The 25,817-nt window shown below is 40.9% G+C and overlaps 1 protein-coding gene across 14 annotated transcripts in view; it reads left to right on the top strand.

The window, feature by feature from the left end:
* The window catches only part of LOC131505159 (mediator of RNA polymerase II transcription subunit 18), a 135,659-nt gene that overhangs the window by 10,112 nt on the left and 99,730 nt on the right, over window positions 1–25,817 (top strand). For 2 of the 14 annotated variants that reach the window (XM_058718407.1, XM_058718406.1), the window contains exon 1: window positions 22,828–22,980. The exons of 9 other annotated variants lie outside the window; for them this stretch is intronic. The gene's annotated coding sequence lies outside the window, so the exon portion shown is untranslated. Of the gene's footprint in view, window positions 1–22,827; window positions 22,981–25,817 lie in introns of those variants that run through there. 3 more of the 14 variants (XM_058718408.1, XM_058718409.1, XM_058718410.1) reach the window with 3 other exon arrangements.

Below are 25,817 nucleotides of genomic sequence, written 5' to 3'. Positions count from 1 at the left end.
TGTTTTTTTTAATACACTGGAGAGAGTTTGGCTTGCTAAAAATTGTAGGTTATTCAAAATGTTCATTTTTTTCTGGAACCTTCACTTAGATCACACCACAGTTGAGCTACATTGGACAAATCATAATTCTCTTTGGATCTCAGTTACTTGAAATATTATATGAATATTCTGTTAGGATGCTTTAGACTACAAGTAACAGAAAACCTGTCCAAAGCTACCTTAAACAGTAAGGCTGGCATTATCTCATGAAATGATAAGTTCTAAGATGGGGCAGCTTCCAAGTTGGGTAGGTAGTTATTTCTCTGGCTCTGGAATCCTGTTCTTGGCTTTCCCCTGAATGTTTTCAAGATAGTTTCCCCCACCCCCTCAGTTACAGATTGCATAAATGGGTAAATCCTGTTCCTTTCTTCACAGCATATTAGCATAATGATTCAGGCAAGTCCCTTTTCTTGTTTTGTACTCTTCCCCTTTATTCCTAAACTCTATTCCTTCCCTCTATCCTATAGGCACCCATTCTGATATGTTTGATGTATGTCTGTGATGCTTGTCTTGCAATATGTAGAGTTATGTGAACATATTCAATTCACACAAATGATACTGTGCTATAAACATTTTTTTATTTTTAAAAATTAATATTGCTTTTGTGATATGCTCTTGTTGCTATATATAAACCTACCTCATAACTTCCAGCTTGCATATTCTTTTTTTTTTTTTTAAGTTTATTTATTTATTTTGAGAGAGACAGGGAGAGAGAATGCATGTGCAGGACAGGGGCAGAAAGAGGGAGAGAGGATCTTTTTTTTTTTTTTTCTAATCTTTATTTATTTTTGAGAGAGAGACAGAGACAGAGACAGAGCATGAGCAGAGGAGGGGCAGAGAGAGAGGGAGGCAGAGAATCTGAAGCAGGCTCCAGGCTCTTAGCTGACAGCACAGAGCCTGGCGGGCTCGAACTCACAGACAGTGAGATCATGACCTGAGCCGAAATTGGAGGCTTAACTGACTGAGCCACCCAGGCGCCCCAAGGGAAAGAGAATCTTAAGCAGGCTCCGCACTCCCAATGTGGGGCTCGATACAGGGCTCAATCCCATGAACTGATATTATGACCTGAGCTGAAATCAAGAGTGAGACACTGAACCAACTGAGCCACCCAGGTGCCCCTGGCAGGTGCTTTAAATGTTTTAACTCACGTGTTTCTCACAATAACCCTATGAGGTAGACCTTGTAACTCCCATTTTATAGATGAGAGTGAGATACAGAGAATTTACTCAAATTTTCTTCTTCCATTGTTCAAAGTCAGAATTAGTAAATGGTGGAACCTGAATTTCAACCCAGCGTAGCTCCAGAATCCAGGCACATAACTGTGCATACACTGTATTTTACTCCTTCAGTCCCTTGAGGATGGGAATCTAGATTGTCATTCACTCTCTTATTACCATAAAAAGTGCTAAAATAAGCAAATTTGTAAATTGATGTGGAACATTCCTCTGAACCATATACCTACGAGCATGCTCAAGTTTTCCAAATATTCCAGATATCTTTTCAGAGTGGCTGTGCTATTTGACATTGCTATCACCAGTGAACAAGAACTCATATCCGCATCCTCTTTGTACTTTGTGCTAGTTTGAAGGATGTCAAGTGGCAGCTTTTGGTTGTCTTGATTTGCATTTCTCTGGTCATAATCAATCTGAGCTTTTTTTAAGCCTTTTTTTTAATACACCTTTTTGTATATGAAATTATACAGACTTCTTAGTTTGTGAAACTAAAGTATCTATACCCTTTGCATATTTTTCTATTCGGTTTCCTATCCTGTTAGTTGGTAGGAGTTAACGGGTATATTCTGGACATTCCTTGTTTGTTTTAAACATTGCAGATCCTTCTCCTGGTCTGTCAGTCACCTTCCTGTTAAGCTTTTCTGTGATGTGATGTTGTTAATTCAGCAGATGTCCTAAATTTTGACCTTAGGATTTGGAATCTTCTTTAGGAAGCCTTTATTTACCCAGAGGTAACAGTTTTTCCTTTATTAATTTTATAGTTTTCATTTCTTACATTTAGGTCTTTCATCTCGAGTCCACATTTAACATAGTTTCATGTAAAAAATCCAGATTTTTTTTTCTCCATACAGTGAGCAATCTTTCGAATGCTTTGTGGTGCCACATTTATCACATACTAAGTTCCCATGTATATGCATTCTTTCTAAACTCTGCATTCTATTCCATTGGTCTGTTCCTTCCTTTCAGTACCAGCAACACGATGTTTTTATTACTGAGGCTTTGTGGTGGAGCCAGTTCTACCAGTAGGGCAGGTATCCTATTTTTATTTCCCTCTCAAAATCAACTTAGCTTCCATACTCATTGTAGAATAAGTTTCAGTTTCTCACCATTATTGCTAGAATTTTTATTGGAACTTCATTGAGTATATATAGATCAATCTGGGGGGAGAACTGACCTCTTTGCATGGAACACTCCACTTCTTTCAAATCCTGTTAAAATGTCAAAAAAAAAAAAAAAAAAAAGCCTTCCCTGACCATCCTAAGCAGCACACTCATTCCCATCACTCTCTGTTTATCTTATTTAATTTTTTTCATAGCATCTATTACTAACCAACTTCAGATTATTTATTTACTGCTTCTCTTCTAGAATGTAAGATTCATGAGGAATGTCCCAATATCTGACCTTTGGTAGTCCCTCTGAATGTTAAAAAATGAATAAAATCTTTATACTGCTGAGGTTATCCCAATTATGACATTTATTCAGGTTTTCTTATGTCCTGAAATAGAGTTGAAAAAAAATGTTTTTGAGGTGTATTTATTTTAGAGAGAGAGTGAGTGAGCAGGAGAGGGGCAAAGAGAGAGGGGGACAGAGAATCCCAAGTGCATGCCACACTGACAGCACAGAGCCTGATGCAGGGCCCAAATTCTTGAACCATAAGATCATGACCTGAGCTGAAGTTGCACTCTCAACCAATTAAGCCACCCAGCTGCCCCAAGTTGGAAAAAAAAAGTAATAAACTTCTTAGGCATTGCTTTTAGGCTAATTTCTGTAGACCATAAGTCAGCAAACTGCACTTGTATGGGTCAGCCTGCTGTCTGCTTTTGTAAATAAAGTTTTATTGGAATATCCACATTTATTTAAATATTTCTATGACCGCTTTTGTACTACAATGCCAGAGTTTAGTGGCCACAACAGAGATCACATAAAGCAGAAATTATTTACTGTCTAGCCCTTTACAGAAAGTTTGTTGATCCTTGCTATAGACTATAGTTTAGTTGCTATTGTAGATGTGTTATCTTTTTATTACATTTTAAGGTGAATATTCCTGTTATAGAAGACTATTGGGTTTTGTAAAATGATTTCTATTCTTACAAACTTGATCAATAACGCTTTTATAGTTCTGATAATTTGCCTGATGAGTATGTTGTGTTTTCCATATAGACTATCATATCATTGGCAAGAGTGGCAAGCAGAGAGAGTACATACCTCTTTCACATTTTTCTTGTCTAAAGGAATTGGCCAGACTCTCCAATACTCTAGCTAACACTACTGGTAATAATGCACACCCACGACTTAGTCCTGATCTTGATGCTATTGCTTCAAGTATGATGAAAAATCATGTCATTACCAACAATAGCCAAACTATGGAAAGAGCCCAAATGTCCATCGACTGATGAATGGGTAAAGAAGATGTGGTATATATATGGAGTATTACTCAGCCATCAAAAAATGCCATCTTGCCATTTGCAACCATGCGGATGGAGCTAGAGTGCAATTATGTCAAGTGGAATAAGTGAGAGAAAGACAAATACCATATGATTTCACTCATAAGTGGAATTTAAGAAACAAAACAGATGAACATATGGGAAGGAAAAAAATAAAAGAGTGAGAGGGAAGCAAACCATAAGAGAGTCTAATAATTGAGAACAAACTAAGGGTTAATGGAGAGGGGGGGTTGCTAAATGGGTGATGGGTATTACAGAGAGCACTTGTCATGATGAGCACTGGGTGTTACATGTAACTGATGAATCACTAACTCCCGAAACCAAGATTACACTGTATGTTAACTAACTAGAATTTAGTAAACATTTGGAAGAAAAAAATCATGTGATTTTTACCCTTTGGTCAATTCAGGTGGTGAATTATATTGACAGACTTTCTGCTATTGGTCCATCCTTGCACTCCTGGCATCACTCCATTGCATCATGATATTATCTTTTAAAAACCCTGTTGGGTTTGAGTACCTGTTATTTTGTTTAGGATGTTTCAATTGTGGACTACCTTAATTGTCATCCAGAGATGTATGCAAAGTGACTACTCCCTATTTTTCCAACCTCTCTGCTAGAACTACAAGCTAAGCACTATGCTCAGTGCTGGGTTACAGCAATGGCTAAGATACAGTTCCTGTCTTTAATAGCTCCCATTATAATGGCAGAAACAGACATTTATACAGTTTGTATAGTCATAAAAGGTATGTGAACAAAGGTCTCCTTCCCCAAATGAATGACCAAGCAGGTCTGCTTCCTTTTCCTTATACACCTCAACACACTTGTGTATGTATTATCTTTCTTTTCTTTTTTTTTAATAAGTTTATTTATTTATTTTGAGAGAGAGAGGGAGAGAGCACAGTGGGAGAGGGGCAGAGAGAGAGAGAGAGAGAGAGAGAGAGAGAGAGAACCCCAAGCAGGCTCCACACTGTCAACACAGAGGTCAATGCGGGGCTTGAACCCACGAACCGTGAGATCATGACCTGAGCTGAAATCAAGAGTCAGACACTCAACCGACTGAGCCATCCAGGTGCCCCTGTATTATCTTTCTTAACACCTTTTCCTCTGCCTTTCCCACTCATCTCTGCCTGTGTGACTCTTACATAATCAAAAAGGATCAAACAATGGAAAGCATGTAACAGTGGTTAAGAGCTCAGGCTTGAGAGACAAATAGGTTCCAATTCTAGCCGTACCATTTACGAGCCATGTGACCTTGCACATACTGCATCTGCCTCCCAGAGAATCCATTTCCTCATCTGTGAAACTGAGGATACCTTCATTGCATAGAGGATCCGATGAACTAACCTGTATAAAGGCTTTCGACACAGGTGACAGTTACCAGAATTTTCCCTTTCTGTCCTGCAATCATTCCCAGACCACAAGAAGGGCACAAAGTCTCTTTTTTCCTGACTTCTGATATTTTATGGCAGCTAAGTGGCATCATTGGTTTCACTTTTCATTGTGTTCTCTGTATAGTTATCCTTTATAGACCTTGGCTTCTCATACCACCATTTAATAGCCGTGTGTGTCTTAGACAAGTTATTTAAATTCTCAGAATGTCTGTATTCTTATCTGTAAGTAGGCATATAATAATACCTCTTCACAGAATTGTCATATGAATTAAGTGACCAATATGTATAAAGACCTAGCAGAGTGCTGCTTGGCATTTAAGTGCTTAATACTTGATAGCTGTTTTCAGTTTCAGTCTTATTAATATGCTTTTTACAGGGAAGGATTGTGTTTTATAGTATAGCATAATGGTTAAGACTCTGGAGTCTTGAGTTCAAATGTGAACTCCACCACAAGTATGTTGCTCAAGCTGGGTAGACCTCTCTAGGCCTTAGTTTTCTTATCCGCAAAATGGGAATAATGAAAGAACCCAGTTTCTAGAGGCTATTGTAGGGATTAAATGAAATAATCCACTCACCAAGCATTTAGTGCAGTGCCCGGCATAAATATTATTTATTGACCAATTATTATGTGCCAGGTAATGTGCTACATGCTTTATTTAGCAATGTTCTATTTTATTTCTGTGAACTCCATAACCCCTGCCTCCCTTAGTACTACTCATATAATAACCTTCCAAATATTTATCGAATAAGTGAGTGAGTGGATTAGTGAATGCTGAGTTGTACGCCACAAGAATCTTGCTTCTGTGAGCTGGTCTGTCCCAGGTTAACACTCCTCATTCCTTTATGATGAGTTAGTGTGTAAGCCATGAGATTCAGCATCTGTAAAAAGCAGGAGGAGATTATGGAAAGGGGGAGGTTTGAGACCCTGGCTTTTTTTTTTTTTTTTTACTCTAGAGAAATCATTCATGCTTTAATGCTTGAACTTACTTCTCAGAACTGGTAAAATGAATTTTAAAACATTGCTGTAGACAAAAGTAAAATTTACAACATTCAATGTCATGGAGAACATAGAGAAAGGAACACCTTTTTGAAGATATGCATCCGATGCAACTGTCCTTGAGGCATTTACCCTAAGGAAATAATTACGGGTGTGCACAAAGGTGTAGTTTAAGGCTGGTCATCTTGGTGATGTGTATATAGCAGCAAACAATGGAAATAATCTAGATGTCACATAAAAGGAGATGGGATAATTAAATGAAACTTTATTCATAAATGAGATATCTTGCAGCCCTTCAAAAAATTTTGTAGTAACGAGTTTAATGATATGGAAAAATATTCCAGATAGTTAACTTATTAACTTTGTGACTTTAGGCAAATTACTTGTCTGCCTCAGTCTCCTTATCAGTAAATGGGAATGTTAATATTGCCTTCCTTATGGCTTAAATTAGTTATATGCAAGAATACTTGGATTGTACCTGTCCCATAGTAAACATTTATAGATATAAGCTGTAATTATTTCTATGTGAAGTAAAATTTAAAAACAATGTGTATGGTATGCTATTACTTACAAAACATATATATCGGGAAAATGGTATGAAATACTTCAAAATGTTAACAGTTATTGCTTGCTGTTAGAAATAATGCTGTACTTTTCAGTGTTTTGCCTTTTTTTAAATGATACATGTAAACCTAAAAATAATAATAATTTTTAAAGAAAACCGAACAGGAAAAGATCATTTCTTCAGTAGGGGAGTGAGAGTGACTGGCATTTTCCACCCTGTCTGTGCCCTTCTTGTTAGCTGGTGTGTCTGGTGTTTAAAAGATAGTCTCCCCTCTTCTCAAAGGAGAGATGGACCCACAGTCCAGAATGCCCTTAGACAGTGGCAAGTTCTTAGCATAGTGGAGCTGACAGTATAGAACCAAAACTGAACTCTAGAGGTGAACAGGATATGAGTCATCACACTGTTATTTTGTCAAGTTGACGATAATTGTTTCCATGTTTTCCTTGGAGGTGTGAATGTGAAGTGATGAGACTAATTAAAAAAACAAAAAAACACAAGTATAGCAGAAGATGAACATCTAAATAAGTGGCTCAGCTCCCTTCAAAGTTCTCATTTGGAGAAACTACACAGTTACTTACAAATTTTTGCTATTGTTCATATAATTTTTGGGATTTTTTGTGGGGCGAAGGGGGAAGTCAAAGCAATTGACCTCAAAATTGGTTTGGGTGAAATGTTTTTCCAGCTCCTAATTTATTAAAATTGTGATACTGAGTTCTTTTCTCTCTTCCTTTCTTTCTTCCTTTCTTTCTTTCTTCCTTTCTTTTTATTTTAGAGAGAGAAAGCACAAGCAGGAGAGAGGGGCAGAGAGAGAGGGAGAGAGAATCTTAAGCAGATGCCGTGCTCAGTGCAGAGCCCTACTCGGGGCTCCATCCTACAACCTTAGTATCATGACCTAGTCAAAATCAAGAGTTGGATGCTCAACTGACTGAGCCACCCAGATGCCCCAATACTAAGTGCTTTTTTAAGACGCAGTGAAATGGGTATTATTCAAGTGTTTCTAGTGGCATTATAAATTAATAAAAACCTACTGGAAAGCAATTTGGAAGTAAATATCAAGAACCATCAATCCTCATACCCTTTGATCCAACAGTCCCACTTCTGATAACCCAGGCTGAGAGAATAAGCAAAATCACAGAGAAAGCTATATATATTATAATAATTTTTAAAAAAAACTTGAGGGGCGCCTGAGTGGCTCTGTCAATTAAGCATCAGACTTTGGCCCAAGTCATGAGCTCAGGGCTCCTGGGTTCAAGCCCCATGTCGGACTCTGTGCTGTCAGTGTGGAGCCCCCTTTGGATCCTCATCTCTCCCTTTCTCTCTGCCCCTCCCCTACTTGCTCACACACACACACACTCTCTCTCTCTCTCTTTCAAAAAAAAAAAAAACAGGGGCACCTGAGCAGCTCAGTCTGTAAAGTGACTGACCTCGGCTCAGGTCATGATCTCACGGTCCGGGAGTTCGAGCCCCGCATCGGGCTCTGTGCTGACAGCTCAGAGCCTGGAGCCTGCTTCAGATTCTGTTTCCCCCTCTCTCTGCCCCTCCCCTGCTCATGCACTGTCTCTCTCTGTCTCTCAGTAATAAATAAAAGTTAAAATTTTTTTTAAAAAACCAAAAACTTGAAACAATCTAAATGTTTAGCAAAAGAGAAGCAATTAAGTAATTCTGGCATATCCATTTGATGAAATATTATGCAGCCTTTAAAATTATTATTATGGGGGCGCCTGGGTGGCGCAGTCGGTTAAGCGTCCGACTTCAGCCAGGTCACGATCTCGTGGTCCGTGAGTTCGAGCCCCGCGTCGGGCTCTGGGCTGATGGCTCGGAGCCTGGAGCCTGTTTCCGATTCTGTGTCTCCCTCTCTCTCTGCCCCTCCCCCGTTCATGCTCTGTCTCTCTCTGTCCCAAAAATAAATAAAAAACGTTGAAAAAAAATTTTTTTAAAAATAAAAATAAAAAAAAATAAAATTATTATTATGAAGAGGGCACCTGGGTGGCTCAGTCAGTTGAGTGTCCCACTTTAGCTCAGGTCATGATCTCACAGTTCATGAGTTGAAGCCCCCCGTTGGACTCTGTGCTGACAGCTTAGCAACTGGAGCCTGCTTCAGATTCTGTGTCTCCCTCTCTTCCTGCCCCTCCCCTACTCACACTCTGTCTCTCTCTCAAAAATAAAAAAACATTAAAAAATTTTTTTAATTATTCTTATGAGGATTCTATAGCCATTTTATGCTTATTATAGAATAGTAAATAATGTTTAAATAATATTTTTAAGTTAGATTAGCACATTACACATTATATATGTACATTATTAGTATTAACTATTTTTAAAACTGTGTATTAAGGAAAGATAAACAAAACACACCAAAATGATAATGGTTGTATTAAAGAACCCCTAGGCTTGTGGGTAGTTTTCTTTTTTGTTTTAATCTAAATGGACTTTATTGCTGTTATCTCTAAAATATTAACTTATTTTAAAAGGATATAATCTATGTGAGATCCATATAAGAAAATCAGTCCTACTTCATTTTCTTCTGTACCCTATTTATTCACTTCTAATTATTTCATTAAAATTTTTTTTTTAATTTTTTTTTTTCAACGTTTTTTATTTATTTTTGGGACAGAGAGAGACAGAGCATGAACGGGGGAGGGGCAGAGAGAGAGGGAGACACAGAATCGGAAACAGGCTCCAGGCTCCGAGCCATCAGCTCAGAGCCTGACGCGGGGCTCGAACTCACAGACCGCGAGATCATGACCTGGCTGAAGTCGGACGCTTAACCGACTGCGCCACCCAGGCGCCCCTTAAAATTTTTTTTTAATCTTTATTTACTTTTGAGAGAGAGAGAGACAGAATGCGAGCAGGGGAGGGGCAGAGAGAGAGGGAGACACAGAATCTGAAGCAGGTTCCAGGCTCCAAGTTGTCAACACAGAGCCCGATGGGCTCGAACTCGCGGACCGCAAGATCATGACCTGAGATGAAGTCAGATGTTTAACCGACTGAGCCACCCAGGTGCCCTCTAATTATTTCAAAACTTGAATTTATCTTTATAGAAGATGAAGATTTGCCACCAATGAGGATGTGTCATAGACCCTGTAGATGTTTCTGAATTGGGCATCCCAATCACGGTTTGGAAAGTGGAAACATCTCTGGAATAAGTGCGCTGCCTCCAAGGTGATGACAACTTTGAAGTAAACAATATTCATTTGTCAGTATAAGGTGTGTCCTGTTTTTAAGAAATTAATCAAAATGCTGTGGTGGGTCCCAGACTGGCTATAGATTGGGGCCACTTCTGAAATTCAGTCTTTATTAGATGTGCCTGAAGAGGTAGGTGGTCTCTAGGTAATAATCATCATTACCATTTATGAAGCACTTACTATGTTCTAGGCACTGTGCTCAAAACAAAAACTGCCGTGTTTTAAACTCTTACAACAATCTTTTGAGATAGATATCATTGTCTTCATTTTACTGGTGAGAAAACAAGGCTCATGGAGAAACATGCCACAGTCACAGCCGTGAGAGGCAGAACTGGATTTTAACCTAGGCTGCCTTCAGACATAGCTTTTCAAGACTCAGTGCTGCGCTGTAGTGCTCCCACCGTTTGCATACGTTTTTTTTTGGCTGGCTTATAATGATGGGCAGGAAGAGAAAAGCTTGCATGGGGAAGACAGCTTGATGTCCACTGCCCAACAGGTCCTCAAGTGGGCTCTTGTATCTGAGTTCTGTAGAGAGGAACTACAAATTAAAACTGTTTTCCTATTTCCTTTTTTTTTTTTTTTTTTTTTTTTTTGCTGTTTATTTATTTTTGAGAGAGAGAGAGAGAACACATTTGTGAACACTAGTGGGGAAGGGGCAGAGAGGAAGGGAGACAGGATTTCAAGTGGGCTCTGTGCTGACAGCAGCAAGCCAGATGCAGGACTCGAACTCACAGAGTGAGTCAGATGGTGACCTGAGCCGAAGTCCGATGCTTAACCAACTGAGCCACCCAGTAGCCCCTGTTTTCCTATTTCATTCCAAGTCTCCAGCAGTGCTACTCTGGGGCCCAGGTGACAGAATGTGGAAAGGTAGAGGAGAATGGTCTCTTCCACCATTTTTGAAGTATATTCCATTTTGTTACAGTGTGAATTTTGAGGAATTGCTCCATTATTTTGAGGTGGACACAAACTGGCAAGGTCATCAGGGTTAGTGAAGTCCCAACCCTGGCCAAGAATCCTAAGAGGCTCCTTGGACAGTGGACACTGGTGGCCAAGGTAGGAGCAGATGGGTGTGATGGATGCTCCTTGTCTATATCTAGATTTTTAGGAGATAACTCCAAGGACTCTATCATTTAGCCAGATAAGATAGCAGTTGGGAGCACGGGAATGATTTATTCCTTGAGGCCCAAGGAAGTGCAGGTGATAAGAACTTACAGTCAGTCCTACTCTAAACAAAAAGAGTTTGGGCGGCACTTGCCGACCCCTTAAGGACATGAATCACCTGAAATGCAAATACTGAAGGAATGCAAATAAATGGCACTTGAAGAAACAAACAAAAAAAAAAATGAATAATCCAATAAAGAGAATATAAAAGTAACATTAGGTGGATAAAGTGTTTCAAAAATAGCATTGGCTGGGGCACCTGAGTGGCTCAGTTGGTTAAGCATCCGACTCTTGATTTCAGCTCAGGACATGATCTCACGGTTTGGTTCCTGGGATCGAGCTCCCCATAGGGCTCTGCACTGATGGCGTGAGGCTGCTTGGAATTCTCTCTCCTTCTCTGTCCCTTTCCTGCTCGTGCTCTCTTTCTCTCTCAAAATAAATAAATAGACTTAAAAAAAAAAAAAAGCATTGGCTAAACCTGATGATTGTCCAAATCTTCCCAACCCACCCTATTAGAATCTTTGGGATGCAGGGGCACCTGGGTAGCTCAGTAGGTTAAGCGTCCAACTCGATCTCAGCTCAGGTCTTGATCTCTGAGTCATGAGTTTAAGCCCTGTGTTGGTCTCCACACTGGTCAGTTTCAGGTGTACAATATAGTGATCCAACACTTCCGTACATCATCCAGTACTCATCACAAGTGTACTCCTTAATCTCCATCACCTCTTTAACCTCTCCCTCCACCCCTCTGGTAACCATCAGTTTGTTTTCAATAATTAAGGGTTTCTTGATTTGTCTCTGTCTCTTTTTCTCCCCCTTTGTTTGTTTTGTTTTTTAAATTCCATATATGAGTGAAATCATATGATATTTGTCTTTCTCTAACTTACCTTACTCTCTTTAAAGTTGTATGATATTCTTGGGGCGCCTGGGTGGCGCAGTTGGTTAAGCGTCCGACTTCAGCCAGGTCACGATCTCACGGTCCGTGAGTTCGAGCCCCGCGTCGGGCTCTGGGCTGATGGCTCAAAGCCTGGAGCCTGTTTCCGATTCTGTGTCTCCCTCTCTCTCTGTTCCTCCCCCGTTCATGCTCTGTCTCTCTCTGTCCCAAAAATTAAAAAAAAAAAAAAAAAAAAGTTGTATGATACTCTATAGATGTACCGTTTCATCATATCTCTATTGACGGATATTTATTTTTCAGTTTTTTTGAAATGCCAATAGCAGATACCCTAGTAATACATTGTCAAACACATGTGCTAGTATTTCTGTAGGATAAAGACTGAGAAGTGGAATCACTCTATCATACTCATAAGGAAGGTGTCTAATAGGAATTTCCACAGTGAAAGAAGCATGTGAATGATTAATCAGGATCCAGATTTAGGTAGGCAATATTTAATTATGGAAAGAAAGCACACTAGACTGGAAGACAGAAGACCTAAAATCCTGATGGTGGCTCTACCATTTATCTTGAGAAATTTTGTTTGTTTTTTATTTATTCAAAAATATTAACTGGATTCTGCCTACTCTGTGCCAGGCACAATGTTAGAGACAAGGAATACAAAGATGAATAAGACATAGAAATTTACAGGGGTGCCTGGGTGGCTCAGTCAGTTGGGTGTCTGACTCTTGGTTTTGGCTTGGGGGTCACGATTTCATGATTTGTGGGTTCGAGCCCCATGTCGGGCTCTGCGCTTGACAGCGCAGGGTCTGCTTGGGATTCTGTCTCCCTCTCTCTTTGCCCCTGCTCATGCTCTCTCTCTCTCTCAAAATAAATAAATAAACTTTAAAAAAAAATTTTAAATGTACAGTGATTGGTGTGGTGGGGAGATGGACATGTGAATAGATGCCACTTGCTCACATGTGGCCTTGGGAAGTTGCTTAATTTCCTGAACATCTGTTGTTGTTGTTGTTGTTGTTGTTGTTGTTTTTCTGTAAAATGGGTAATGGTCCCTATACCGTAAGGTTGTCATTCAATGAAATCGTGTTTGTGCCTGGCACATAGTATGCACTCAGTAAATGGAAGCTATTGTTACTGTTTTAGTAACAGGCTAAACTATAATAAGTAAGTTTTTATAGTTGCTCTGAGAGAAGTTCTACCTCTTTCTCTGAACTCATTTCCACAGTACTAGATGAATTGTTGAGGCAAAAATATACCCTATACAAAGTGGCACTTGGTAAATGTTAGTTTCTTTTCTTGCCTTTTTTTTGTTCAGACGGAGGGTAAATAAGCAGATGGAACTGCAAACATCGTACGTTTGAACACAGCCGTGATCTTTCCAATCCGTGTGTCACAGAACCAATTCTGGCCACTTCTTTAGCCATACAGGTTTCACCTCTGGTCACATCTGAGCGCCTGGAACGAGGCCGCATACTTCCCTGCCCGCAGACAGAATGTTCGCATAGCTCAGGGCCGGTGGCCACCTCCTGCAGAGGATTTCTTTTCTCCCAGTTTGCTAAGCAAACAGCTTGTACCCATACTGAATGGGATCACTTTTTTTGCTTGACACTGATTTTTGTGAAATAGATTTTTTTTCTCACACTGATATAAAATGAGAATTAAAGGAAGTGTATCTGGATACCAAAAATTCTGAACTTTAGTTACTGATGAAATTTAAAGATAAGTCTTGAGGCAAATTTAAGCTGAATTAAATGATAGAAAAGAATCATTTATAAATATTTTGGGTAAATTCTCTCTTTTTGGGATTAACTAGTGTCTAATTACTAGACACATTGTTTTTTGTTTGTTTATTTGTTGTTTTTTCCTGTTTCTCTACTTCCCTGGAAGGTTTTAAAAGCACTGACATTTATTTCCCCTTCCTGGATGTGTATTTGGCCTTGCAGATCATCCCACATTCCCCTGGGTTTTTATAAGCTGATTATCCTGGCAGAGATAGTGCAGTGCAATGGTCTAGAGCCCAAATTTTAGAGTCAGGTGGACCTAGGTTTGAACTCTAGCTCTTTTATCTACATGCTCTGGGACCTTTCCTGGCACAAAGTAGGCACTCAGTACCTAGCTGTTGAATCATATTAGTTGAGCTAAACATCTATTCAGGCATTAGCACAAGAGCTGTGTCACTAGATAGCTGTCATTCCAAAATTGACAGCCGACCCTGACACAGACATGCTTAAATGGTTTGTAAGCCATGATTTCAACTTCCTGCATTGCAGACATCTTAATTAATATTCCATTCCACTCACCTGACCATTCGAAGGAAAGGACAAGCTAATAGAAATATCTAACTTAGCAGCTAAGAGGATGAGCTTTGGTCTAGATAGATCCAGGCTTACAATCCGGGCTCTAGCACTGCCTCGTGGGTCAGTTACTTAATCTCTGAGAACATCAGTTTTCTCATCTGTGAAGAGGGGATAATCATAACACCTATCTCATCAAGTTACGGTGAGGATAGTGCTTTCCATATAGTACCTCTTCTTTTCCTGGAATAGTCTCTCCTCATGTTTTACTCCTGCTTTTTCAGCTTGACTGTCACTTCTTCCAGAAAGCCTTACCTGCCGCCCATAGTAGGCTGGGTTCACTGTTACACTCTCCCTAAAGTACCTGCCAATTACTCTCTATAATTACTTCAACTACTCACTTCCTTTCTGGATTGTGAACTCCAATAGGATAGGGATGGTGTCTGTCTCATTAATTCCTGTGTGTCCAGTGCCTAACAGTCCCTTGGTACATAATATTTTGGATAGACGATATTTGGTTAAAACAATTTTTTTAAGTTTATTTATTTTTGAGAGAGAGAGGACAGAGTGAGAGCAGGGGAGGGGTAGAGAGGGAAGGAGAGACACAATCGGAAGCAGGTTCCAGGCTCTGAGCTGTCAGCACAGAGGCCAGCACAGGGCTTGACCTCACAGACTGCAAGATCATGACCTGATCCAAAGTTGGACTCTTAACCAACTGAGTCACCCAGTCACCCTGTTTTGTTTTGTTTTGTTTTTAATGTTTATTTATTTTTGGGAGAAGAGAGAGAGTCTGAGCAGGGGAGGGACAGAGAGAGAGGGGGACAGAGGATCCGAAGCAGGCTCCATGCTGACAGCAGCAAGCCCCAACATGGGGCTCAAACCCATGAACTGTAAGATCATGACCTGAGCCTAAGTTGAACACTCAACTGACTGAGCCACCCAGGTGCCCTGGGTGGACTAAATTTGTTAACTGAGTGAACTAATGAGATAATAATGCACATATACATAGAGCCTAACACTTAGCAAGCTCTCAATAAATAGGATATTATTAGCAACACAGTATTGGTGCTGTGTTTATTCACCTTGAGAAAACTAGTGTGGTAAAAGGAGCAACAAATTACAGATAGGTGTTGTGAATCTAGCTCTGTATCTTCTTTGTTATATGTCCTTGGCCAAATCTTTATTCTTCCCATTTCCCCACTATTATTTTTTTTTTTTAATTTTTTTTTCAACGCTTTTTATTTATTTTTGGGACAGAGAGAGACAGAGCATGAACGGGGGAGGGGCAGAGAGAGAGGGAGACACAGAATCAGAAACAGGCTCCAGGCTCCGAGCCATCAGCCCAGAGCCTGACGCGGGGCTCGAACTCACGGACCGCGAGATCGTGACCTGGCTGAAGTCGGACGCTTAACCGACTGCGCCACCCAAGCGCCCCCATTTCCCCACTATTAAAATGAACATAAGATGTTCACCCTGGTGTCCAACTCAACTTGGTTCCTATAAAGTCTGCCCTTTGCCAGACAAGACAGGCTGTCCTGTCCCGGAGTTTCTAGATATAGATCCTATACTGCACTAGCATTCCTCTCTTTCCTCTGCTGCTAATTGTTGACCCCTGACCTTTCTCCATTCTGACTGCCTAGCCCCTAAGTTCGTTACACCAATTGGCTACCTCCCAGCTTCCAGCCTTGAACTACACTGGTCCTCACAGTAAAGTCCAAAATCCTTCGGGAGCCAACTAGAGCCTTATTTTCTTCCCACCTTCCCCTTGCTCACTGTGCTCTAGTCACTGAGCTTTCCTGAAGCTTCCTGGAGCCAGTAGCCTCCTTGATTCAAGACCTTTGGACATGGCAGTCCCTCTGCTTGGAGGATTGCCCCCTCTGTCTTTATCAGGCTAACCTCTACTTAACTTTAATGTCTCAGCTTTAACATCACCTCTTCAGGGAGCATTACTTGGCTCCCTTGGAAGAAATTAAATTTCCCTGTTATATGCCATCTTCCTTGTAGGTCTTATACAATACATTGTTAAACCTTCACATTTTAAAAGAAGTTGAAAATCTGACCTTAAAGGTAGAATTTCAGTGTTCAAAGCTAGAAAGTAATTTAAAAATTATAAAATACTGAGGGCCAAACCAAAATATCTGTAGGTTAGTGAGCACCTGTGGCCTGCCTGTTTGCAACCTGAGCTGTTCAACCTTTGCCTATACTTGGTATCTTTTCCCGTATTAATCATCACTCCACTGTCACTCCATTTAACTGTCCACTCTATGCCAGGCACTGTGATTGGTGCTTTATATAGATGATGTCATGTAATATCCAAAACCACCTGTGTGAGGTCGAGTAAAGTTCAAAGAGGTTAAAAGACTTGCCAAAGGTCACAAGCCCTAAGTGGGAGAGCCAGGTACTAAAGGTCTTTCCACTACACTCTTGTGTGCCAAGGTACAATTTGTCAGTTATTGAATGGGAGAAGCTTCTGAAGCTCTGCCTAACAACAACTGTTAATATTTGTGCTCACTATGTGCCAGCCATTGTGCTAAGCAGTTTACATGGTCTGATTCAATCTTCACAACGTCTGTACAGAGGAGCTATTGTTATCATCACCATTTAATAGATGAGAAAACTGAGGTATAGAAGAGGTATCTACTTTACCCAAGGTAAAGCCAGACAATCTGATGCCATAGTGTCTACTTTTAGGAATTACTATCACCAGTTTGGGGTTGTGGCGGAGTAGTGGGCTGCAGGGGAGAGGGAAAAATTTATGTACGTCTCCAATACAGAGCCCCACAGAGGACTCAATTGAGAGAAGAATCCCCCTAGATTATTTCCATGAACCGTCTATGAGAGATTTGGCCTGCAGGTGGCAGTCTCTAAATTCTGCAATGTTCAATGATATAGCACTTTATACAGTCAGAGTTGCTCATTTGCATATTGCTCTCTGATTGGTCTGATTCATTTTTGCCAGTTAATTGGCCTTGGTTCTCAGCCCAGTGAGAACAGCCAGGTTTGTAGAGCCATTCGCGTCTGTGAAAGAGCTCTCAGAATTTGAAACTATGGTGAAGTCATCAGGCCGTGATTTTAAAATGTGATAGCTGGAAACTTGTTTCATTGATTCTCCAACACTTTTTTAGCTTAAAAAAAAAAACAAATTATGGGGGCGTCTGGGTGGCTCAGTAGGTTAAGTCTTGATTTCAGCTTAGATCATGATCTCACAGTTTCGGAGTTGGAGTACTGCCTCAGGCTTTGGGCTGACAGCATGGAGCCTGCTTGGGATTCTCTCTCCTTCTCTCTCTGCCCCTCCCCTACTTGTTCTCTCTCTCTCTCAAAATAAATAAAACTATAAAAATTAAACTTAAAAAAAAAAATTCTCAGTGTGCCTGGGTGGCTCAGTCAGTTAAGCATCAAACTCTTGCTTTTCCACTCCCCAAAAAGGGTAGAATATTTTCTACACTGCTGTGCTCCATGCTTTTTTTTTTTTTTTTTTTTTTTTTAATAGAGAACTGGGGCGCCGTAGTGAGTTGAGTCCAACTTCTGCTCAGGTCGTGATCTTGCATTCATGGGTTGGAGCCCCGCATCGGGCTCTGTGCTGACAGCTTAGAGCCTGGAGCCTGCTTTGGATTTTGTGTCCCCCTCTCTCTCTGCCCCTCCCTTGCTTGCACTCTGTCTCTCTCTCTCAAAAAATAAAGTAAAACGTTAAAAAAAATTTTTTTAATAGAGAACTATTTCAAGCATATAGAAAAATAGACATTTATATAACAAACACCCAAATCGCTGTCACAACTTTGTCAAATCTTAATGTTTTATCATTTGTTTCTTAAAATTGCTTTCAAGAAATAAAATATCAGATATGCTTTAAGTCCTGATATATTCCTCCTTTTACCCATTCTTTTCTCCTCTCCCCAAGAAGTAATAATTTGCCTGAATATTTTATTTCCACACATGATTTTATATTTTTGCTATGTATAGATAAATCCTTAAACAGTATGTAGTATTGTTTGGGATGTTTTAAAATTTTATATACATGGTATCAGGCCATATGTAACCTCCTACAACTTCGTTTTTTTCCCTTAACATTTTGTTTTATCCCTGTTGATCCCTCCAGTTTTCATTTGTTCACTTTAACTGCTTTGTGCTATTCTGTATCATGAATATATCACAGTTGATTTGCGCATTCTCCAGTAGATGCATATTTAATTTATCTCCAATTTTTTTGTTTGAGATTTCAAACAGTACTACAATGAATATCCTTGCACTTATAGCCTGTATCCATGTTCATTGTTGAAAAATTGGAAACTTAATAAAAACAGAAAGACAAAAACATATTACTCATAATAGTAATTGTTTATTGAGTACTTAACGTATGTCAGGTACAGTGCTGGCTACTTTATGTATGTTACTTTGTTTAATTATCACATCAATTTACATAATAAGTACTATTGTATTTCCCATTGTACAGTGAGGGAACTGAACGTTAACCAGTTTCAATAACTTGGGCAGTAGCACACAGGACGTGGCAGAACAGTTTTTTATTGCCAGAGCTTATGCTCTTAACATTATACACCAATAGTGCCCATGAGCCCCAAATCCAGAAATATTAATGGTTAGAAAGAGTGTTTACTGCTAACTGGTCTCTCAGAAGACAAGAGGCCTGGTGCAGACCACTTCCCATTTTAAAAATTGAGTATAATATACAGGCAGAAGAGTATCTATATCCCATGAATGAATATTTACAAATTGAAGACACCCATGGACCGAGCACCCAGGTCCAGATCAAAAAGCGACATTATCAGCCTCCAGAAAACCCCCTCTCACCTTCTTCCAGACACTGCTCTTCCACCCTGAAGGGTGGCTGCTAGCCTGACTTTCAACAGAATAGTTTTGCCTGTTTTTTATTGTATATTTGTGAAACCATACAGCATATACTCCTTTGGTCTAGCTTCTTTCACTTACTATCATTTGTGAGAAGCATCCATATGTTTGGGTGTCGTGTATTACAAGGCACAAAAGGCATGTGGGGCAACATATAGCATGTTGCAAAGAGTGATGAGTGCCACCAAATCTTTTGTCAAGGTTGTCACAGGCCATTACCTTGAAGACAGGGTGCTAAATTAGATCTAATGTAGAAAATGGACAAACCTGAGCATTGCAAGTGGTCTGGCACCCCCATTGCCTTATCTCACGTCCTCACAGAGCTACCTTAGCTTTTAGCTGAAGCTGCAGAAAACAGTTTAGTAAGGGCTTCACTTCTCCTTCCATCTTTCTGCATTCTGTCCTGGAGCTTTTCCTAAACCAAGATATAGGACTCTGGTGGGACCCTGTTCCAAACGCAAGAGGAGTTGATACTCCCTGGGGCAATCCCATGGGATTTACCATGGGGGATGGGAGCCAATGGACAAAAGCTCCTCAGAGCAGTCCTTGGGTAGACAATGCTGAGAGGCATTGTAGACAATCCTCACATGGTTTTGGTAGGATTGCCAAGTGAGCAATGCACCCTTGTGTTGGCTCCTTCTTCCCTGTTTTACTGTAGGCTCTCACAGTAAGTCCCTGGGATCACTTTCCAAGTAAATTACCTGAAACTAGTATTTGTCTCTAGTTATGCTTTTTGGGGGGAATCCTAATGCAAGGCATATGTAAAATACCTGGTACATGAGAGATGCTCAAGGAAAAATAGGAGTTTTTATTATTACTGCTATTAACACTACTGTTACCACCATCATTACTTACCTGGGATTTCATAGTTGCCATCCCTATCCATCCCCTTCCCCATGAATGATATTGAAACTCCACAATTACAGCTTCTATGGTAACTTTTTTTTTTTTTTTTTTTTTTGCCCAAGAGTACCAGGAAGCCACTGAAGGATTTTCTTTCTTTCTTTCTTTCAGTTTTTTTTTTTTTAATGTTCATTTATTTATCTTGAGAGGAGGGAGGGGCAGAAAGAGAGAGAGAGAGAGAGGGTGAATCTCAAGCAGGCTCCACACTCAGCGAGGAGCCCAATGTGGAGCTCAGTCCCACAATTGCGAGATCATCACCTGAGCTGAAATCAAGAGCCCAACGCTCAGCAATGGAGCCACCCAGGTGCCCCAACATTTTTTTTTAAGTTTATTTATTTTGAGAGAGAGAGCATGTGCACACATGGAGGAAGGCAGAGAGAGAGGAAGAGAGAGAATCCCAAGAAGGCTCCATACTGTCTGTCAGTGCAGAGCCCCACGCAGGTCTTGAACTCAGCGAGATCATGACCTGAGCCAAAATCAAGAGTCGACTGCTTAATTGACTGAGCCACCCAGGTACCCCCCAACAGTTTATTGACTATCCTATTTTTCAGGTTTAGTGAAGTATAATGATGAACAATAAACCTCACATATTTAAAGTGTGCAATTTGATAAGTTTTGATATACTTAAAACTCATTATACAGCCTTGAAAACATAACCATGATCAAGATAATTAATATACCCATCACCCCCAAAAGTTTCCTTATCCCCTTTGTTATCTCTGGCTGCCATACATCTGCCTTCTTGGTTCCCCAGGTGACCACTGATCTTTTTTCATTAGAGTTTGGTTTTCCTAGGGTTTTATACAAACGGAGTCATACAGAATGTACTCCTTTATGTCTGGCTTCTTTTACTCAGCACAATAATTTTAAGATTCATCATGTTGTGTGAATCAATAGTTCATTGCTTCTTATTGTTGAAGAGTATCCATTGTATAAGTATGAAGGACATTTGAATTGTTTCCAATCTTAAGCTATTACAAATAAAGCTGCTATGAACATTCATGCTCAATCACGTCTTTGTGTAGATGTATGCTTTCAGTTTGTCTTGGGTAAATACCTACAGTGTAATGGTTAGACCATATAGTAGGTGTATATTTAATTTTTTTAATTAAAAAAAATTTAATGTTTATTTTTGAGAGAGAGAGAGAGAGAGACAGAGTGCAAGCGGGGGGAGGGACAGAGAAAGAGGGAGACACAGAATCCAAAGCAGGCTGCAGGCTCTGAGACGTCAGCACAGTGCCCAACTTGGGGCTCAAACTCACAAACCACAAGATCATGACCTGAGTTGAAGTTGGACGCTTAACTGACTGAGCCACCCAGGCGCCCAAATGTATATTTAATTTTTAAAGAAACTCCAATACTGCTTTCCAAAGTGGTTGTATCATTTTACAATGCCACCAACAGTGAATGAGAATTCTTGTGGCTCTACATTCTTGTTAACACTTGATCACTTGATATTACAAGTCATGGTGTGTAGATTATCTCATTGTGGTTTTAATTTGCATATCCCAAACATCTTTCATGGTTTATTTGCCACAGGTTCATCTTCGTTTGTAAAACATCTGTTCAAATCATTTTTTAAGCTGGGTTGTTTGCCTTAATGAGTTGAAATTGTTTTAGATATCAGTCCCTTGTTGCATGTAGGTTTTGCTGCTATTTCATCCCAGTGGGTGGCTTCCCTTTTCATTTTCATAAGTGTCCTAAAGAGCAACATTTTTAATTTTAATGACTTACGATTTATCAATTTTTTCTTTTATGACTGTGTGTTTGCAGGTCATATAGATTTTTTTTCCCTCATTTTCCTCTAGCAGCTTTAGGTTATACACTTAGCTCTAATTTGGACTTGACACAATGGGGTTGGCATTTAGCAAGATCATCTGGCAGCAGCAAGGATGGTGTTTGGAGGAAAAGAGCCCAGAGGCCTGAAACTAGTGAGACTAGCGAGAGAGGACCGTTGCTTGCTCTAGTTAATGGTGATAGAGGAAATGGAACGGTGAGGTCTATGGGATATAGATTGACTGGACTTAGTGGGCTGAAGAAGGTGCCAAAAATGATTCCCGGGTTGCTTCTTTATACACTAGATTGAGGATAACAACCTCCACCACCTCTTCCTCCTCCTCCTCCTCCCCCTCCCCCTCCTCCTCCTCCACCTTCTTTTTAAGATTTTATTTTTAAGTGATGTCTATACCTTAGAAGGCCTGGAACTTACAACCCTGAGATCAAGAGTAGCATACTCTACTGACTGAGCCCTCCAGACACCTTGAGGATAACTTACTTCTAAGTTTTTGTATTTTAAACTGGCCCTCAATAGTTTGTTTTGGGTTTTTTTTAGTTTATTTACTTTGAGAGAGAGCGAGCGAGCTTAGGAGGGGCAGATAGGAGAGAGACTATCCTAAGCAGGCTCCTCGCTGTCAGCACAGAGCCAGATGCAGGGCTCAAACTCATAAACCATGAGATCATGACCTGAGCCAAAATCCAGAGTCAGACGCTTAATACTGAGCCACCCAGGCGCTCCATAGCGTTTTCTTTTGCAGAAACTATATTTGAAATTTGACCAGATAGGGGCTGGACACGGTTTTCTAAAACAGCACACGTACGTCAGCTCCTCCCTAGACACTGCCTGCAGCTGAACTTGTTTCTGTGCTCCTAAGTCCAAAGACCTTTGCCCGCGGGCACTAGTTAAGCAGTCCCAAGTTTTCATACCAAGGTTGCCAGCAGCGGGTGGCGCATGCCCAGAGAGGCCGTGTGAGGCCTACAGTCCCGGAGCATAAGGCGGAGACGTTCCCGCCATCTTGTCCAGCCCGCAAAGCAGCTGGCTCTGGCTGGAGACTACGAATCCCGTGAGCCTCCGCGGGGGCACTTCCTACCCCTCACTGTCCGGCCAGCCTCGGCTCCCCCCTCCCCAGGGCCGAAGGCTCTGGCTGCAGCCTGGCGGCGGGCGGGCCAGGTAGGATTTCCGGGGGAAGCTACTGTTGGAGGCTGAGGAGGCGGCGGCGGCCACCCGGGTGATTTCGGTGAGCAAGGGAAAGTGAGCGAGAAGTACACTGGGTCTGGTTGCGGGCGTCTCTTAGGCTCGCGCCGCGTTCTAAGCTCCGCAATGAGGTCGCGGTCTGGGCGGGGGTAACGGCCCGAACCGCGAACTTGTCGGTCCAGGGCAGGGCGGGGCGGGCTGGGCCGGGGCCGCCGCCTCCTCCTCCGCCCTCCCACAACGGTCCCGCCGTGGTTTCTCAGCCTGCAGTGTGTCCCGCGAAGGCTGACCCTCCCCTCCTCCTGCGACTTGGCGGGGCCCTTTTGTCTGGGCTGCCCCTTTGTGCCAGTGCGTGGGGTCGCCTCCTCCGGGGAGCCCTCCGGGCCGGTTCTTGATGGGGGCCCGTCCCAGGGGATCCGGTTACGGTAACCGGATCAGGTCAAAGTCCATTTTAAAAACCCGTCATGGGTCGGACCTCTGCATCCCGGCTGGGCAGAGCGGAGGCTAGGAGCCAGGCAGTGGCAGACGGAGTTTCTGTTGAAAACCCTTGAGGTTATTGTCTAACTCTGAAATGTAGCCCCGCGCGGCTTTGGGACACGAATCTCCAGGCATTTTTCTCGGTAGGGGGATGGGCCTGCGGAAAAGAAGTGAGCCCCCTCCCCGGGATACTGGGAAGGGACCTAATTTGCTGCCGTGTCTGTATAGGTTGCAGTTGTGATCGGGGAACCAAAGAACCAGTGCGGTTGAGCAGAATGGTAGTTCACATACGTCTTGAATCTCGGAGAAGAGAAAGTGATTTATAGGGCAGCGAGCAGGCTTTTCATTCATTGCATGCAGAAAAAAGTTACTGGACTTCATCCAGGCGCCCAGTTCGTCTTCCTTCGGACCCGCGATCCTTTTATTTCTTCTGCTTGAAGCAAAGTTGGAAGAAACGTCCATTAATAGAAGGATCTGCGTTATAGCGAAACCAGAAACCTAGTACCTTCAAGAAAGCAACAAAGAGACTACTAGTTCACCAAGTAATAGAAATGAAGCCAGTTTGAGGGAGGATAGTAGTAGATCCTTACTGAAACCAGTGAATTGTGTGGATTTAATCAAATTTTGTTAGTGGTAATTTCATCCACGTTCCGTTGGAAGACTGCATTGCGAGATTCAGCATAAGGCAAAGCTTTATAAACGCCGCGGCGGTGGCTGCTATTGAAAAATAATTAGTATTTCAGGTCTCTGAAATGAGGATAACCAGGACCCTTTTACATGAATCAGGGAATGATATTAAAGTTATATAGGTTAAATTCCCTCCCTAGTCAAGTATGCAAAATAAAGCCTATTGTACTTTATTATTTTGATCTCTCATAATGGAAGTGATTAACTCTGGGAATCCAGATTATGTTAGTAATATTGTGCAGGGATTGAGGTCTTTAATGCAATTGTTCCCTTCAGGTTTTAATCCAGTCGTGAGTAGGGATTGGTTGTTTTCCTGATTGTGTTTTGAAGAAGTGTCCATAGAATTGCTCTGGAAGTTTTAAAAATAATCCAAGGAACAGGGGCACCTGGGTGGATCATTCCCTTAAGTATCAGACTCTTGGTTTCAACTCAGGTCATGATCTCAGGGTTTGTGAATCTGAGCCCCATGTTGGGCTCTGTGCTGACAGTGTGGATGGAGTCTGCTTGGGATTTCTCTCTGTCTCTGCCCCTCCCCAGCTTGCTTGCTCGCTCGCTCTCTCAAAATAAATAAATAAACATTAAAAAAAAGGAACATCAGTTACTAATGACTGGCTGTTATCTGTTGAAATATGACATTGCTATTAGTGTTATTTTTTGAAAACAGCTCATCATATATATTATGTAATTTCTTACTGAAGTTCTCTGAGGTGGTGGTTCTCATTTTATTGGTGATAAATGTTCAATTCACAGCCTCTAAAATGTTAAGTGACTTGCCTAAAGTCACACAGTTAACCTAGATAGGAAATAGTAAACCATACTTCAGTCCAGTGCTCTTTCCATTACTTCACACCTGTTGCAATTACTCATTATACCACCATGAACAGCTTATGATTTATTGACATTTAAATATTGGAGAAAATAATGGAAATATATATATATATATATATATATATATATATATTTTTTTTTTTTTTTTTTTTTTTTTTTTTTTTTTGGAAATATTTTCTAAGCAGAGAAAAGTGACTTAAAATGAACTGGAGTTTTTATTTTTCTATTTAAAGAATTAAAAAAAAATTTTTTAACGTTTATTCATTTTTGAGAGACAGCACAAGTAGGGGAGGGGCAGAGAGGGAGACACAGAATCCGAAGCAGACTCCAGGCTCTGAGCTGTTAGCACAGAGCCCAATGTGGGGCTCGAACCCGTGAACCGTGAGATCATGACCTGAGCCGAAGTCGGACGCTCAACTGACTGAGCCACCCAGGCGCCCCGGAACTGGAGTTTTTAGAACATCAAATGATGTCATACTAAGCCATAAATCATCCTGAACGTTGGTCCCATCACCTTGTTTGGTGGTACGTTGTGATTGCCTTGTGCTTAGGCCCAGTGGAGGTGGAAGAGTGGTGAGTTACTGGGCTGTGGTTTTGTCTAATCATTACTAGCAAGTTTTGATTAATCTTTCCTTAAAGGTTTTTGAAGAAATATGTTGGAGAATATCTATACAGCACTTTTGGCTGCTGGAAATAACATTGAAGAAAGAACTGAACTTCAGATTCTTTTCTAGCCAAAGACTCAAGAAAATGCTTTCTTTGGTGTTTGCTTTTAGTAAAAACTTTTAATTAGTTTCAAACCTGCAGTTAAATCTTGGCTTTATGTCAGTACATGCCATGAATGTGACATCAGAAATAGAAACTTACTTCACCTCCTTTACTTAAATTCTT

This window comes from Neofelis nebulosa, chromosome 2 (assembly GCF_028018385.1).
Source record: "Neofelis nebulosa isolate mNeoNeb1 chromosome 2, mNeoNeb1.pri, whole genome shotgun sequence".
Taxonomy (NCBI): Eukaryota; Metazoa; Chordata; class Mammalia; order Carnivora; family Felidae; genus Neofelis; species Neofelis nebulosa.
Note: the sequence above shows the minus strand (reverse complement) of the source record. Positions and strands in the feature narration are given on the sequence as shown.